The sequence below is a fragment of the Tenrec ecaudatus genome, chromosome 7, assembly GCF_050624435.1.
Source record: "Tenrec ecaudatus isolate mTenEca1 chromosome 7, mTenEca1.hap1, whole genome shotgun sequence".
NCBI lineage: Eukaryota > Metazoa > Chordata > Mammalia > Afrosoricida > Tenrecidae > Tenrec > Tenrec ecaudatus.
This window is the reverse complement of record NC_134536.1, coordinates 45600855-45617697: the sequence shown is the minus strand read 5'-3', so window position 1 is coordinate 45617697 and position 16843 is coordinate 45600855. Positions and strand designations below refer to the sequence as shown.

The 16843-nt window shown below is 54.6% G+C and overlaps 1 non-coding gene across 1 annotated transcript; it reads right to left on the bottom strand.

The window, feature by feature from the left end:
• Positions 1-1003: 1003 nt before the first annotated feature.
• LOC142454147 (small nucleolar RNA SNORA81) lies at positions 1004-1168 on the bottom strand. Its single transcript, XR_012785667.1, has one exon. It is a non-coding gene; the product is annotated as a small nucleolar RNA SNORA81 (small nucleolar RNA).
• Positions 1169-16843: the final 15675 nt, after the last annotated feature.

The following is a 16843-nucleotide window of genomic DNA, read 5'->3' as shown; positions in this document are numbered from 1 at the left end:
CAAATGAGACAACTGACAGACGGACAGAGACTCTCAGTGATGGTTGCTAGCTGACATCTAATTGGCCCTTAGCTCTTGGTGATACCAGAGAGGTGACAGACTCCAGGTGACAACAGACCAAAACTCTGCCCAGTCCTGCTATTTCCAGGATGAGCTGAGGCCCAGACTCCTGTGGCCCATGGGGTGGTAATGGTCCTGCTTTAACAGAAGTAAACAGTTAAGCTTCTCTTCCTAGTCCATCTGAGTCGGGAAGCACCACTGAAACCTGGTCAGCATCTCTGGGACACAAACCTACACTGACAGGGGGTGGCTGGGCTTGAGGAGCATTGGCTGAGAGTCCCTACATCTGGTGCAGGGAAGGGAGTATTCCACCACGGAACCATAATTGCTCTTTACAGGCCCTGGAAGAGAGGCATTCTGTCAGCCCTCACAATGTAATGCAGTTCCTCCCCATTGCCTCTTGGGAAAGGCTGAGGCTGGCTGAGTTTTATCTCTTGTCCTTTCTCTCAGGAGGATGGACATGATGTGCAGGCTAACCTCTCCGTGTAAAAGGAGCTGATTCCGAGTCGTCGAAGCCTCACATCTATCCATTGACATCTGGGAACCAAGGGGCTGACCATCTCACACACGTGTCCTGTGACCTCGGAAGATGAGCAGGCATGGAAGGTTCTTTTGGAGAGATTATTAGGACATGCAGTACTCAAGGCTTCGTGTGAGTGAGATTTTAGGAAAGAATCAGAACAATAGTTCTGATTCCTTACTCTCATTTTCAAATAACCTACAAGAGAACTAAGGATGGCGAAAATAGGGGGAGAGAGCAGGTGTTACTGGAGTGATCACAAACATTTTACAAGAACCTAGCCCTTCAAAAACAACTGCTTTTTTTTTTCCTTTTTTAAATCCCAGCATTTCGACACAGAAAGGATTTTCAATGTTTTGTATTCATAGAACTTAGAAATAACTTTTTTTCAGCATTAAAAAAGTCTCTACTAGTCTCAGAAAGATTTATCGCACAAATCATGAGACAAAGGACACTGGACGTTAGGAGGGGCCAGCTCAGCCTTTTCAGACCTCACACAGTCTGACTCGCCGTCTTGCGTGGCCTCTGCTGGCGTAATTACCAAAACCTACTTTCGACCATCTTAACACAATGCTTGAACGCGGAGGAGGAAATAAATTGTATCTATCTATTGAAATTTGGTTTTTGAGGCATCATAATTTATGTTCAATCTTACATAAGTTAATGACATAAGTCTAGTCACTTTTACAAAATATAAAAATTTAATGGACAGCGAAGAAAGCCTTTTGTTGCTAACACAGCAGTCATTTGGGATCTGCTCTTACTCTCTCCTGAATTGGTCCGGAGACACATGATGATGCAAAGGAAAGAAGAAGCAGAAAGCACCCATCCCCCTCCCTACACATATAACAAGTTCCCTCATGTCTAATACCCCCAGCCCAGGGGTCCCACATTTTTCATTAAAGCAGCACCAAAACATATGGGTAAGAAAAGCAAAGAGCACAGAGAAAGAGTCGAAGAGCTACAGAATTCAAAGAAAACACACCCACATCTAACTGCCTAGGAAATTTCAATAAAAATCAGATGTGATTTTTCAACATGTATTTTGTTGAAATAAAATCTAAGGAAAACACAAGAGTTTTTCTATGTGGTGGCAACAAAATTTTATTTCCTTGGGTGGCACGAATTTTGGGGCTTCTGGTTCACACACCCCTAGAGGGATTTTTTAAATTAATATTAGGGCAGCTTAGTAATAGCTGGGTGGCATACATGGTCCAGTGAAGCATTTTCGTGAAAGCCACGAAATATACCAGCACTCCTGCAGATATCAAAGGATGTGAATGGTATTAACCCTCTGTGGGTGTGGTCCGTACTTGAGGTTATTACCAAACAGCCCAATTAAGGGTATGTTGTTGTTTTCCAGGGAAGGGGGAGGAGGAATGGGTATGGTGATTAACTTAATTCTATGACTCTGTCCACCGCCCTCCCCCAAATAAAAACCAAACCCACTCCTGGTGAGTAGAATTCTGAGCTGTTTTGATCCCAGAGCACAGAGTAAAATTGTTCCATAGAGTTTGCAAGGTTGTAAATCTTTATGGAGACAGACTGTCACATATTTTTCTTACTTCAGTGCCCTAGAAAACTCAGTTTATCCTTTTCTACTGAGCGTCTAAGATGCATTGCCTTTTTGACCTGATAGGTTACATGAAATCTATTTAAATGCTTTCTCTGGTGATGATTTCAGGCTTTCAGGGAAGACCTATGAAAAGACTGCCAGAGCTGAAATCCAAACTAACTCAACAGGGCTGCGATCTTGGGCGAGTCGTCTAGTTTTTTGACCCCAAAATGGTAACTATTATGCCGTGCCCTATATTTGATAGAGTGATTGTGCAGATTAAGATGAGATGAGATGTGCTAAAACAAACAAACAATTCTTAGAGTGGAGGAGATGTAGATGTAGTTCCAGAAGATAAGAAAGAAAGATTTAGGTGAATGTTTACCATCAATCTGAGGTGTCTTTAAATGAAACACACTCCTGATATCAGACTTTAGAAAGTTGTTTCTTTTTCCTTTAAGTACAGTGCAGGACAAGTCATCCACGGCCACTCGTCTGTGGAATACAGATAGACCTTGACCATCAAGGACGCGTCTCACAGAACTCAGAGATCAGGAAGAAAGGACGGGGAGGAGACAATAGGGGAATGAAGGGAAAAGAAAGAGGAAAAGCAGGAGAGAGATAGACAGGGGGTGGGGGGCGGGGGGACTCAGGCAAGACCAAGAAGGTGGTAAGTGTGCAGTTCAGAAAGCGTGCCTGCACTCTCCTGCCTGCACAAACTGTAGCCCAGAGCCACTCCTGCCTGCACGCACTGTAGCCCAGTGTGCCACTCCTGCCTGCACGCACTGTAACCCAGTGCCACTCCTGCCTGCACACAGTGTATGTAGCCCAGTGCCAGTCCAGGCAGCACACGCTGTAGCCCAGTGCCACTCCTGCCTGCACACACTGTAAGCCAGTGCCACTCCTGCCTGCACACACTGTAACCCAGAGCCACTCCTGCCTGCACACACTGCAGCCCAGTGCCACTCCTGCCTGCACGCACTGTAGCCCAGTGCCACTCCTGCCTGCACGCACTGTAGCCCAGTGTGCCACTCCTGCCTGCACGCACTGTAACCCAGTGCCACTCCTGCCTGCACACAGTGTATGTAGCCCAGTGCCAGTCTAGCCAGCAAACGCTGTAGCCCAGTGCCACTCCTGCCTGCACACACTGTAAGCCAGTGCCACTCCTGCCTGCACACACTGTAACCCAGAGCCACTCCTGCCTGCACACACTGCAGCCCAGTGCCACTCCTGCCTGCACGCACTGTAGCCCAGTGCCACTCCTGCCTGCACACAGTGTATCCCAGTGCCAATCCTGCCTGTACACACTGTATCGCAGTGCCACTCCTGCCTGCACACACTGTATGTAGCCCAGTGCCAGTCCAGCCAGCACACGCTGTAGCCCAGTGCCACTCCTGCCTGCACACACTGTAACCCAGTGCCACTCCTGCCTGCACACACTGTAACCCAGAGCCACTCCTGCCTGCACACACTGCAGCCCAGTGCCAATCCTGCCTGCACGCACTGTAGCCCAGAGCCACTCCTGCCTGCACACACTGTAGCCAAGTGCCACTCCTGCCTGCACAAACGGTAGCCAAATGTGCCACTCCTGCCAGCACGCACTGTAGCCCAGTGTGCCACTCCTGCCTGCACGCACTGTAACCCAGTGCCACTCCTGCCTGCACGCACTGTAGCCCAGTGCCACTCCTGCCTGCACACACTGTAACCCAGTGCCACTCCTGCCTGCACACACTGTAACCCAGAGCCACTCCTGCCTGCACACACTGCAGCCCAGTGCCACTCCTGCCTGCACGCACTGTAGCCCAGAGCCACCCCTGCCTGCACACACTGTAGCCCAGTGCCACTCCTGCCTGCACAAACGGTAGCCAAATGTGCCACTCCTGCCTGCACACACTGTAGGCCAGTGAAACTCCTGCCTTTACACACTGTAGCCCAGTGTTACACCTGCCTGCACACACTGTATGTAGCCCAGTGCCACACCTGCCTGCACGCACTGTAGCACAGTGCCACTCCTGCGTGCACACAATGTAGCCCAGTGTGCCACTCCTACCTGCACACACTGTAGCCCAGTGCCACTCCTGCCTGCACACACTGTAGCCCAGTGAGCCACACCTGTCTGCACACACTGCAGCCCAGTGCCACTCCTGCCTGCACACAGTGTAGCCCAGTGCCACTCCTGCCTGCACACAGTGTAGCCCAGTGCCACTCCTGCCTGCACACACTGTAGCCCAGTGCCACTCCTGCCTGCACACACTGTAGCCCAGTGCCACTCCTGCCTGCACACACTGTAGCGCAGTGCCACTCCTGCCTGCACACACTGTAGCCCAGTGCCACTCCTGCCTGCACGCACTGTAGCCCAGTGTGCCACTCCTGCCTGCACACACTGTAGCCCAGTGTGCCACTCCTGCCTGCACACACTGTAGCCCAGTGCCACTCCTGCCTGCACACACTGTAGCACAGTGCCACTCCTGCCTGCACACACTGTAGCCCAGTGCCACTCCTGCCTGCACACACTGTAGCCCAGTGCCACTCCTGCCTGCATGCACTGTAGCCCAGTGTGCCACTCCTTCCTGCACACACTGTAGCCCAGTGTAGCACTACTGCCTGCACACACTAGCCCAGTGCCACTCCTGCCTGCACACACTGTAGCCCAGTGCCACTCTTGCCTGCACACACTGTAGCCCAGTGCCACTCCTGTCTGTACACACTGTAGCCCAGTGTGCAACCCCTGCATGCACACTGTAGCCCAGTGCCACTCCTGCCTGCACACACTGTAGCCCAGTGCCACTCCTGCCTGCACACACTATAGCCCAGTGCAACTCCTGCCCGCACACACTGTAGCCCAGTGTGCCACTCCTGCCTGCACACACTGTAGCCCAGTGCCACTCCTGCCTGCACACTCTGTAGCCCAGTGTGCCACTCCTACCTGCACACACTGTAGCCCAGTGCCACTCCTGCCTGCACACACTGTAGCCAAGTGAGCCACACCTGTCTGCACACAGTGTAGACCAGTGCCACTCCTGCCTGCACAAAGTGTAGCCCAGTGCCACTCCTGCCTGCACACAATGTAGCCCAGTGCCACTCCTGCCTATACACACTTTATCACAGTGCCACTCCTGCCTGAACACACTGTATGTAGCCCATTGCCACTCCTACCTGCACACACTGTAGCCCAGTGCCACCCCTGCCTGCACGCACTGTAGTCCAGTGCCACTCCTGCCTGCACACACTGTAGCCCAGTGTGGCACTCCTGCCTGCACACACTAGCCCAGTGCCACTCCTGCCTGCACGCACTGTAGCCCAGTGCCACGCCTGCCTGCACACACTGTAACCCAGTGCCACTCCTGCCTGCACACACTGTAGCCCAGTGCCACTCCTGCTTGCACACACTGCAGCCCAGTGCCACTCCTGCCTGCACGCACTGTACCCCAGTGCCACCCGTGCTTGCACACACTGTATGTCACCCAGTGCCACTCTTGCCTGCACGCACTGCAGCCCAGTGTGCCACTCCTGCCTGCACACACTGTAGCCCAGTGCCACTCCTGCCTGCACACACTGTGGCCCAGGTGCCACTCCTGCCTGCACACACTTTAGCCTAGTGTGCCACTCCTGCCTGCACACACTGTAGCCCAGTGTGGCATTCCTGCCTGCACACACTAGCCCAGTGCCACTCCTGCCTGCACGCACTGTAGCCCAGTGCCACGCCTGCCTGCACACACTGTAACCCAGTGCCACTCCTGCCTGCACACACTGTAGCCCAGTGCCACTCCTGCCTGCACACACTGTAGCCCAGTGCCACTCCTGCCTGCACGCACTGTAGCCCAGTGCCACTCCTGCCTGCACGCACTGTAGCCCAGTGCCACCCCTGCTTGCACACACTGTATGTTGCCCAGTGCCACTCCTGCCTGCACGCACTGCAGCCCAGTGTGCCACTCAGGCCTGCACACACTGTAGCCCAGTGCCACTCCTGCCTGCACACACTGTGGCCCAGTGCCACTCCTGCTTGCACACACTGTAGCCCAGTGCTACTCTGGCCTGCACACACTGTAGCCCAGTGCCACTCCTGCCTGCACACACTGTAGCCCAGTGTGGCACTCCTGCCTGCACACACTAGCCCAGTGCCACTCCTGCCTGCACGCACTGTAGCCCAGTGCCACGCCTGCCTGCACACGCTGTAACCCAGTGCCACTCCTGCCTGCACACACTGTAGCCCAGTGCCACTCCTGCCTGCACACACTATAGCCCAGTGCCACTCCTGCCTGCACGCACTGTAGCCCAGTGCCACTCCTGCCTGCACACACTGCAGCCCAGTGCCACTCCTGCCTGCACGCACTGTAGCCCAGTGCCACCCCTGCTTGCACACACTGTATGTTGCCCAGTGCCACTCCTGCCTGCACGCACTGCAGCCCAGTGTGCCACTCCTGCCTGCACACACTGTAGCCCAGTGTCACTCCTGCCTGCACACACTGTGGCCCAGTGCCACTCCTGCTTGCACACACTGTAGCCCAGTGCTACTCTGGCCTGCACACACTGTAGCCCAGTGCCACTCCTGCCTGCACACACTGTAGCCCAGTGTGGCACTCCTGCCTGCACACACTAGCCCAGTGCCACTCCTGCCTGCACGCACTGTAGCCCAGTGCCACGCCTGCCTGCACACACTGTAACCCAGTGCCACTCCTGCCTGCACACACTGTAGCCCAGTGCCACTCCTGCTTGCACACACTGCAGCCCAGTGCCACTCCTGCCTGCATGCACTGTAGCCCAGTGCCACCCCTGCTTGCACACACTGTATGTCGCCCAGTGCCACTCCTGCCTGCACGCACTGCAGCCCAGTGTGCCACTCCTGCCTGCACACACTGTAGCCCAGTGTCACTCCTGCCTGCACACACTGTGGCCCAGTGCCACTCCTGCTTGCACACACTGTAGCCCAGTGCTACTCTGGCCTGCACACACTGTAGCCCAGTGCCACTCCTGCCTGCACACACTGTAGCCCAGTGTGGCACTCCTGCCTGCACACACTAGCCCAGTGCCACTCCTGCCTGCACGCACTGTAGCCCAGTGCCACGCCTGCCTGCACACACTGTAACCCAGTGCCACTCCTGCCTGCACACACTGTAGCCCAGTGCCACTCCTGCTTGCACACACTGCAGCCCAGTGCCACTCCTGCCTGCACGCACTGTAGCCCAGTGCCACCCCTGCTTGCACACACTGTCTGTCGCCCAGTGCCACTCCTGCCTGCACGCACTGCAGCCCAGTGTGCCACTCCTGCCCGCACACACTGTAGCCCAGTGCCACTCCTGCCTGCACACATTGTGGCCCAGTGCCACTCCTGCTTGCACACACTGTAGCCCAGTGCTACTCCGGCCTGCACACACTGTAGCCCAGTGCCACTCCTGCCTGCACACACTGTAGCCCATTGTCACTCCTTCCTGCACGCACTGCAGCCCAGTGTGCCACTCCTGCCTGCACACATTGTGGCCCAGTGCCACTCCTGCTTGCACACACTGTAGCCCAGTGCTACTCCTGCCTGCACACACTGTAGCCCAGTGCCACTCCTGCCTGCACGCACTGTAGCCCAGTGCCACTCCTGCCTGCACACACTAGCCCCGTGACACTCCTTCCTGCACGCACTGTAGCCCAGTGCAACGCCTGCCTGCACACACTGTAACCCAGTGCCACTCCTGCCTGCACACACTGTAGCCCAGTGTCACTCCTGCCTGTACACACTGTAGCCCAGTGCTACTCCTGCCTGCACGCACTGTAGCCCAGTGCCACTCCTGCCTACACACACTGTAGCCCAATGCCACTCCTGCCTGCACACACTGTAGGCCAGTGCCACTCCGGCCTGTACACACTGTAGCCCAGCGTGCCACTCCTGCTTGCACACACTAGCCCAGTGCCACTCCTGCCTGTACACACTGTAGCCCAGTGTGCCACTCCTGCCTGCACTCACTGTAGCCCAGTGCCACTCCTGCCTGCACACATTGTGGCCCAGTGCCACTCCTGCTTGCACACACTGTAGCCCAGTGCTACTCCGGCCTGCACACACTGTAGCCCAGTGCCACTCCTGCCTGCACACACTGTAGCCCATTGCCACTCCTGCCTGCACACACTGTATGTAGCCCATTGTCACTCCTGCCTGCACGCACTGTAGCCCAGTGCCACTCCTGCCTGCACATACTAGCCCCGTGACACTCCTGCCTGCACGCACTGTAGCCCAGTGCAACGCCTGCCTGCACACACTGTAACCCAGTGCCACTCCTGCCTGCACACACTGTAGCCCAGTGCCACTCCTGCCTGCACACACTGTAGCCCAGTGCTACTCCTGCCTGCACGCACTGTAGCCCAGTGCCACTCCTGCCTACACACACTGTAGCCCAGTGCCACTCCTGCCTGCACACACTGTAGCCCAGTGCTACTCCTGCCTGCACGCACTGTAGCCCAGTGCCACTCCTGCCTGCACACACTGCAGCCCAGTGCCACTCCTGCCTGCACGCACTGTAGCCCAGTGCCACCCCTGCTTGCACACACTGTATGTTGCCCAGTGCCACTCCTGCCTGCACGCACTGCAGCCCAGTGTGCCACTCCTGCCTGCACACACTGTAGCCCAGTGTCACTCCTGCCTGCACACACTGTGGCCCAGTGCCACTCCTGCTTGCACACACTGTAGCCCAGTGCTACTCTGGCCTGCACACACTGTAGCCCAGTGCCACTCCTGCCTGCACACACTGTAGCCCAGTGTGGCACTCCTGCCTGCACACACTAGCCCAGTGCCACTCCTGCCTGCACGCACTGTAGCCCAGTGCCACGCCTGCCTGCACACACTGTAACCCAGTGCCACTCCTGCCTGCACACACTGTAGCCCAGTGCCACTCCTGCTTGCACACACTGCAGCCCAGTGCCACTCCTGCCTGCACGCACTGTAGCCCAGTGCCACCCCTGCTTGCACACACTGTATGTCGCCCAGTGCCACTCCTGCCTGCACGCACTGCAGCCCAGTGTGCCACTCCTGCCTGCACACACTGTAGCCCAGTGTCACTCCTGCCTGCACACACTGTGGCCCAGTGCCACTCCTGCTTGCACACACTGTAGCCCAGTGCTACTCTGGCCTGCACACACTGTAGCCCAGTGCCACTCCTGCCTGCACACACTGTAGCCCAGTGTGGCACTCCTGCCTGCACACACTAGCCCAGTGCCACTCCTGCCTGCACGCACTGTAGCCCAGTGCCACGCCTGCCTGCACACACTGTAACCCAGTGCCACTCCTGCCTGCACACACTGTAGCCCAGTGCCACTCCTGCTTGCACACACTGCAGCCCAGTGCCACTCCTGCCTGCACGCACTGTAGCCCAGTGCCACCCCTGCTTGCACACACTGTCTGTCGCCCAGTGCCACTCCTGCCTGCACGCACTGCAGCCCAGTGTGCCACTCCTGCCCGCACACACTGTAGCCCAGTGCCACTCCTGCCTGCACACATTGTGGCCCAGTGCCACTCCTGCTTGCACACACTGTAGCCCAGTGCTACTCCGGCCTGCACACACTGTAGCCCAGTGCCACTCCTGCCTGCACACACTGTAGCCCATTGTCACTCCTTCCTGCACGCACTGCAGCCCAGTGTGCCACTCCTGCCTGCACACATTGTGGCCCAGTGCCACTCCTGCTTGCACACACTGTAGCCCAGTGCTACTCCTGCCTGCACACACTGTAGCCCAGTGCCACTCCTGCCTGCACGCACTGTAGCCCAGTGCCACTCCTGCCTGCACACACTAGCCCCGTGACACTCCTTCCTGCACGCACTGTAGCCCAGTGCAACGCCTGCCTGCACACACTGTAACCCAGTGCCACTCCTGCCTGCACACACTGTAGCCCAGTGTCACTCCTGCCTGTACACACTGTAGCCCAGTGGTACTCCTGCCTGCACGCACTGTAGCCCAGTGCCACTCCTGCCTACACACACTGTAGCCCAATGCCACTCCTGCCTGCACACACTGTAGGCCAGTGCCACTCCGGCCTGTACACACTGTAGCCCAGCGTGCCACTCCTGCTTGCACACACTAGCCCAGTGCCACTCCTGCCTGTACACACTGTAGCCCAGTGTGCCACTCCTGCCTGCACTCACTGTAGCCCAGTGCCACTCCTGCCTGCACACATTGTGGCCCAGTGCCACTCCTGCTTGCACACACTGTAGCCCAGTGCTACTCCGGCCTGCACACACTGTAGCCCAGTGCCACTCCTGCCTGCACACACTGTAGCCCATTGCCACTCCTGCCTGCACACACTGTATGTAGCCCATTGTCACTCCTGCCTGCACGCACTGTAGCCCAGTGCCACTCCTGCCTGCACATACTAGCCCCGTGACACTCCTGCCTGCACGCACTGTAGCCCAGTGCAACGCCTGCCTGCACACACTGTAACCCAGTGCCACTCCTGCCTGCACACACTGTAGCCCAGTGCCACTCCTGCCTGCACACACTGTAGCCCAGTGCTACTCCTGCCTGCACGCACTGTAGCCCAGTGCCACTCCTGCCTACACACACTGTAGCCCAGTGCCACTCCTGCCTGCACACACTGTAGCCCAGTGCTACTCTGGCCTGCACACACTGTAGCCCAGTGCCACTCCTGCCTGCACACACTGTAGCCCAGTGTGGCACTCCTGCCTGCACACACTAGCCCAGTGCCACTCCTGCCTGCACGCACTGTAGCCCAGTGCCACGCCTGCCTGCACACGCTGTAACCCAGTGCCACTCCTGCCTGCACACACTGTAGCCCAGTGCCACTCCTGCCTGCACACACTATAGCCCAGTGCCACTCCTGCCTGCACGCACTGTAGCCCAGTGCCACTCCTGCCTGCACACACTGCAGCCCAGTGCCACTCCTGCCTGCACGCACTGTAGCCCAGTGCCACCCCTGCTTGCACACACTGTATGTTGCCCAGTGCCACTCCTGCCTGCACGCACTGCAGCCCAGTGTGCCACTCCTGCCTGCACACACTGTAGCCCAGTGTCACTCCTGCCTGCACACACTGTGGCCCAGTGCCACTCCTGCTTGCACACACTGTAGCCCAGTGCTACTCTGGCCTGCACACACTGTAGCCCAGTGCCACTCCTGCCTGCACACACTGTAGCCCAGTGTGGCACTCCTGCCTGCACACACTAGCCCAGTGCCACTCCTGCCTGCACGCACTGTAGCCCAGTGCCACGCCTGCCTGCACACACTGTAACCCAGTGCCACTCCTGCCTGCACACACTGTAGCCCAGTGCCACTCCTGCTTGCACACACTGCAGCCCAGTGCCACTCCTGCCTGCACGCACTGTAGCCCAGTGCCACCCCTGCTTGCACACACTGTATGTCGCCCAGTGCCACTCCTGCCTGCACGCACTGCAGCCCAGTGTGCCACTCCTGCCTGCACACACTGTAGCCCAGTGCCACTCCTGCCTGCACGCACTGCAGCCCAGTGTGCCACTCCTGCCCGCACACACTGTAGCCCAGTGCCACTCCTGCCTGCACACATTGTGGCCCAGTGCCACTCCTGCTTGCACACACTGTAGCCCAGTGCTACTCCGGCCTGCACACACTGTAGCCCAGTGCCACTCCTGCCTGCACACACTGTAGCCCAGTGCCACTCCTGCCTGCACGCACTGTAGCCCAGTGCCACTCCTGCCTGCACACACTAGCCCCGTGACACTCCTTCCTGCACGCACTGTAGCCCAGTGCAACGCCTGCCTGCACACACTGTAACCCAGTGCCACTCCTGCCTGCACACACTGTAGCCCAGTGTCACTCCTGCCTGTACACACTGTAGCCCAGTGGTACTCCTGCCTGCACGCACTGTAGCCCAGTGCCACTCCTGCCTACACACACTGTAGCCCAGTGCCACTCCTGCCTGCACACACTGTAGGCCAGTGCCACTCCGGCCTGTACACACTGTAGCCCAGCGTGCCACTCCTGCTTGCACACACTAGCCCAGTGCCACTCCTGCCTGTACACACTGTAGCCCAGTGTGCCACTCCTGCCTGCACTCACTGTAGCCCAGTGCCACTCCTGCCTGCACACATTGTGGCCCAGTGCCACTCCTGCTTGCACACACTGTAGCCCAGTGCTACTCCGGCCTGCACACACTGTAGCCCAGTGCCACTCCTGCCTGCACACACTGTAGCCCATTGCCACTCCTGCCTGCACACACTGTATGTAGCCCATTGTCACTCCTGCCTGCACGCACTGTAGCCCAGTGCCACTCCTGCCTGCACATACTAGCCCCGTGACACTCCTGCCTGCACGCACTGTAGCCCAGTGCAACGCCTGCCTGCACACACTGTAACCCAGTGCCACTCCTGCCTGCACACACTGTAGCCCAGTGCCACTCCTGCCTGCACACACTGTAGCCCAGTGCTACTCCTGCCTGCACGCACTGTAGCCCAGTGCCACTCCTGCCTACACACACTGTAGCCCAGTGCCACTCCTGCCTGCACACACTGTAGGCCAGTGCCACTCCGGCCTGTACACACTGTAGCCCAGCGTGCCACTCCTGCTTGCACACACTAGCCCAGTGCCACTCCTGCCTGTACACACTGTAGCCCAGTGTGCCACTCCTGCCTGCACTCACTGTAGCCCAATACCACTCCTGCCTGCCCACACTTTATGTAGTCCAGTGCCACTCCTGCCTGCACGCACTGTAGCCCAGTGTGCCACTCCTGCCTGCACACACTGTAGCCCAGTGCCACTCCTGCCTGCACGCACTGTAGCCCAGTGCTACTCCTGCCTGCACACACTGTATGTAGCCCAGTGCCATTATTTGGGCATTCGCTGGTTTTTTAATCTGAGGCTTTGGCTGCCTTTCATCTCCTGCATCTGATGTCGTCCATCCTTAGGAGGTGCTTAAGGGACTGAGGACCACAAAGACTCACTCAAAAGAAGATTAAGATAAATAACAGGTTGGAGGACGGTTTTGTCCCTTTCTTTTGACTTGAGGCCTTTGATAATATTTTCTCATTTATTTCTGTTGAAAGCAAATTACCATTCCTCTTCTGGAGTCAAAATCCGGAATGGCAGTGTCAGCAGGAAAAGTCAAGTTCCTCTGCACGAGATGGCAGGACATGTGAGGGTGCCAACAACCCCAACCCTGCTTTTCCAACCTGCACAGGCCTTCCTCCAGGTCACGCATGGGATCAGCACCTACCACGTGCACACATTACTGTCCCTGGGGCTTCCTCAGTGAACCCAAATGGAAAAAAAATCTCTGCTCTCAAGACGCTGATGTTTTTGACGATAAGAAATTGGGTGACAAATCAGAGATGCTGCATGACATACTTTGTCAGAGATGTTACTTTAAGTAGTTATAGGAACATAGTAAACCTAAGAATATGATCTAGGGTATTTTTGAAATCAGCAAATGAATGATTTGAAAGTCATAAACCAGGCCGACTTCCAACACTGTAACAGACACGGTGTATAGCACTGCGCAGCTGCAACGAAGACACGAGAGCCCAAGTGAACAGATACAAGGAAGAATCACAGAACCCCAAGCTTTCGGGATACTCACCCCTGGGGCAAGAGCAGACAGAGAGGGGCAAATGGATGGATTCTCAGCTGGCCTGGCAAGCCTTGCCATCTTCAGCTTCGGCATGCAGTGTTACATCAAGACAATGGCCTGGCAGCAGAAGTGCACATTATTGGCTGGTGGCAAGAACAGTATTCTTGTGCTCTGTACCCCCTGAACAACCAGAAACATGGTCAGTGTGTTAGTCTGGGTCCATTAGAGAAACAAATCCACAGAAACTCATATGTATAAGAGAGAGTTTAAGAACACATCCCAACCCAGTGCTACCCAAGCCCACAAGTCCAACATTAACCCATATGTCATCCTCCATCTCACAAAACACACACAATGACACCAACTGCAGGAGGAAAGCCAAATCAGTGAGCGTGCAAGCATGTCAGTGCTGGCAGGGGTCTCCAGGTGGCTTCTCCAGCACCCAGGCATTAGGGTAGGTCCATGTGGCTTCTCCTTGGGGATTTCTTGCAGGAAGTGAGCCATGCTAGTTGAAGCAGGGAACTGGCTAAGGCAGCTGCACCCTGGTCTGACCGTCAGAAAGCAAGAGACCCGAGAACTAGAAAGGCGAGGCTTGCCGAGCCATTTATCTCTCCACCGTTCAATTAACCCCACATGTGTTTATTGGCCAGGTTGGCACAATAAACTTTAACTTTATCTCAGTCAGATACCAATGTCACCCACCCAGCAGTTGTTACACACAGTCCCTGTCCTACCTGATGCTTGAGACACACTCTTGTGGATTGAGCACTCCATATCTGGAGATAAGTAAAGTCTGCCTCATCAGAAGAGTAGAAAGCAGAGTATCAAACAAGTGACCTATCTCTGGCCACCCTGGGTTGGCAAGAACTCCTTCCCTAAGCTCCTCCTCTACCTCAACTGCCCTGCACAGTGCAAGACCAGCATCCTGACCTCAAACACTCTCAGAACCTGCAGACTACATTTGCATCAGGTAGCTGATATTAGACAATTTCTAAGCAGGCAGAAATTCATTCCAGGACTGGGCTTCCCACCCTCCTGCCCCTCAACCTCCGCGGTGTGAGCTCTTGGGCTGGCAGATGCCCTCCTTACACAGTTTTCTTCTCCCGGGGTCCTGCCTCTGCCCCTGCCCAAGTTTTCCCCATCATTTGTTTTTCTTATATGTCTTTCATTTTTATTCTTTCTTTTTTTCCCCTTCTTTACTTCTGTTTCTCTTTTCTTCCTCATTTTTCATTTATCTTAATCTTCCAGGCCAAGTTTCAACAAGACAACAGTGAGTTTATTTTTTTTATTTTAATTCTCCCCTTCCTTAGTTTTGTTTATTTTATTTTGTTTTTTTTTCAGGATGTGGTTTTTTATATATATATATTTTTAATTGGGGGCTCATACAACTTTTATCCCAATCCATACATATATCCATTGTGTCAAACACATCGTACATGTGTTGTCATCATCTTTTTCAAAACATTTTCTTTCTGCTTGAGGCCTGGCATCAGCTAATCCCCACTCCCTTCTTTCCCCACCCCCATGTCCTCTTGATAATTTATAAATTCTTTTTTCAAATAGTTATGAGTAGATTTCCTTCTTTTATTAAAAAAGAGTTTTATTATCACATAATTCCCATGTCATATAACTCAATAGTTCATTTACATTGCCAAGGGGCATACAAACATCACCACAGTCAACTGCAGACCATGTCTTTTTGTACTCACTGTTGTTAGCTGCCCATTTCCTCCCAGTCTCCCCTGCAAGACATTCAGGAAACCATTCATCTCTACAGATTACCCATGCTGAGTCTCACATACAGGAAAATGTACCCCCCAAAAGCTACCATATATACTCGAGCAACAGCCGACCCGAATATAATCCGAGGGACTTAATTTTACCCAAAAAACCTGGGAAAATTTATTAACTCGAGTATAAGCCTAGGGTGGGAACTGCAGCAGCTACTGGTAAATTCAAAATCAAAATAGATACCAATAAAATTACATTAATTGAGGCATTAGTAGGTTAAATGTTTTTGAGTATTTATTTCAAAGAAAAAAAGTAAACTAGCTCTTTTAGTGGAAAAGAGGGTCCACAAAAACAATATGGTATCAGCAATAACTATACACACTGTGTGACTGTATGTACTGATTACTACATACGCTGCCTCACCGCATGCACACAGCACAGCCTGTAGAGGTTGAGGCCTAGCGCAGGCTGATGAAATTCCAGAATGTGAGGACAGGACTGTTTGCACAGAGCAGCCTGTGTTAGCTCATAACATACACGCTGCGTGTGCACGCACTGTGTTGCTGCATGCACTGCGTCACTGCATACGCAGCATTACCGCACATGTATGGGAAGTGTGAACGCAACCCACGCAGCAACACAGTGTGTACACAACGCAGCGTGTATATTGTGAGCCCTAGCACAGGCTGCTCTAGGCAAGCATAGTCAACCCTGGTCCAGATAGGGGTTAATAAGAAAATTCAAAATTAAATATAGCGGACTAAACACTGTAAATAAATGTACTGTATATCCAAGACCAGAGATATACCAGGATTTGTATTCAGTAATGCTTTAGGCGATCAAGAGGGTGTGACCAAGCACAGGTACGACTGTAAAGGCTACGTCATTGGTCACAGCCCTGGAGAAGCGCGGGAGAAGAAGAGCGGCTGCATCCGACATTCATCTGACAAGGACGCGGTGCCCCCCAGGGACCAGCACACAAAAGCAGGCAGATTCTCGCCCAGTACAGCACGGACAACACAGAGCCTGCCAGCATGCAGGAGAAAGAGCGGTGATATCAGCAGTCATTGGAGCTCCCACAGAGGCTGCAGGCGCCTGCAGATGAGCAGGAGAAGTGGAGAACACCGCACTGCACCTGAGAACAGGTAAGTGGAACCCTCAGTCGAGTATGAGCTGAGGGGGGCTTTTTAAGCATAAAAAATGTGCTGAAAAACTCGGCTTGTACACTAGTATATACGGTAACAACAATAACAAAGTAAAACAGGAAAACCTCAATCAAAAAGAAAGCAAATTAAGGCCAAAATTATAAGGAGTGTGAGGAAGCAGAGGGTAGATGGACTAACATTTACTTATTACTTCAATGCCCACCTGACCTATTAAGATATGCATGAAATGTTTTGAAAATAATCATGGTAACACATGTACAAATGTGCTTGACACAATGGAT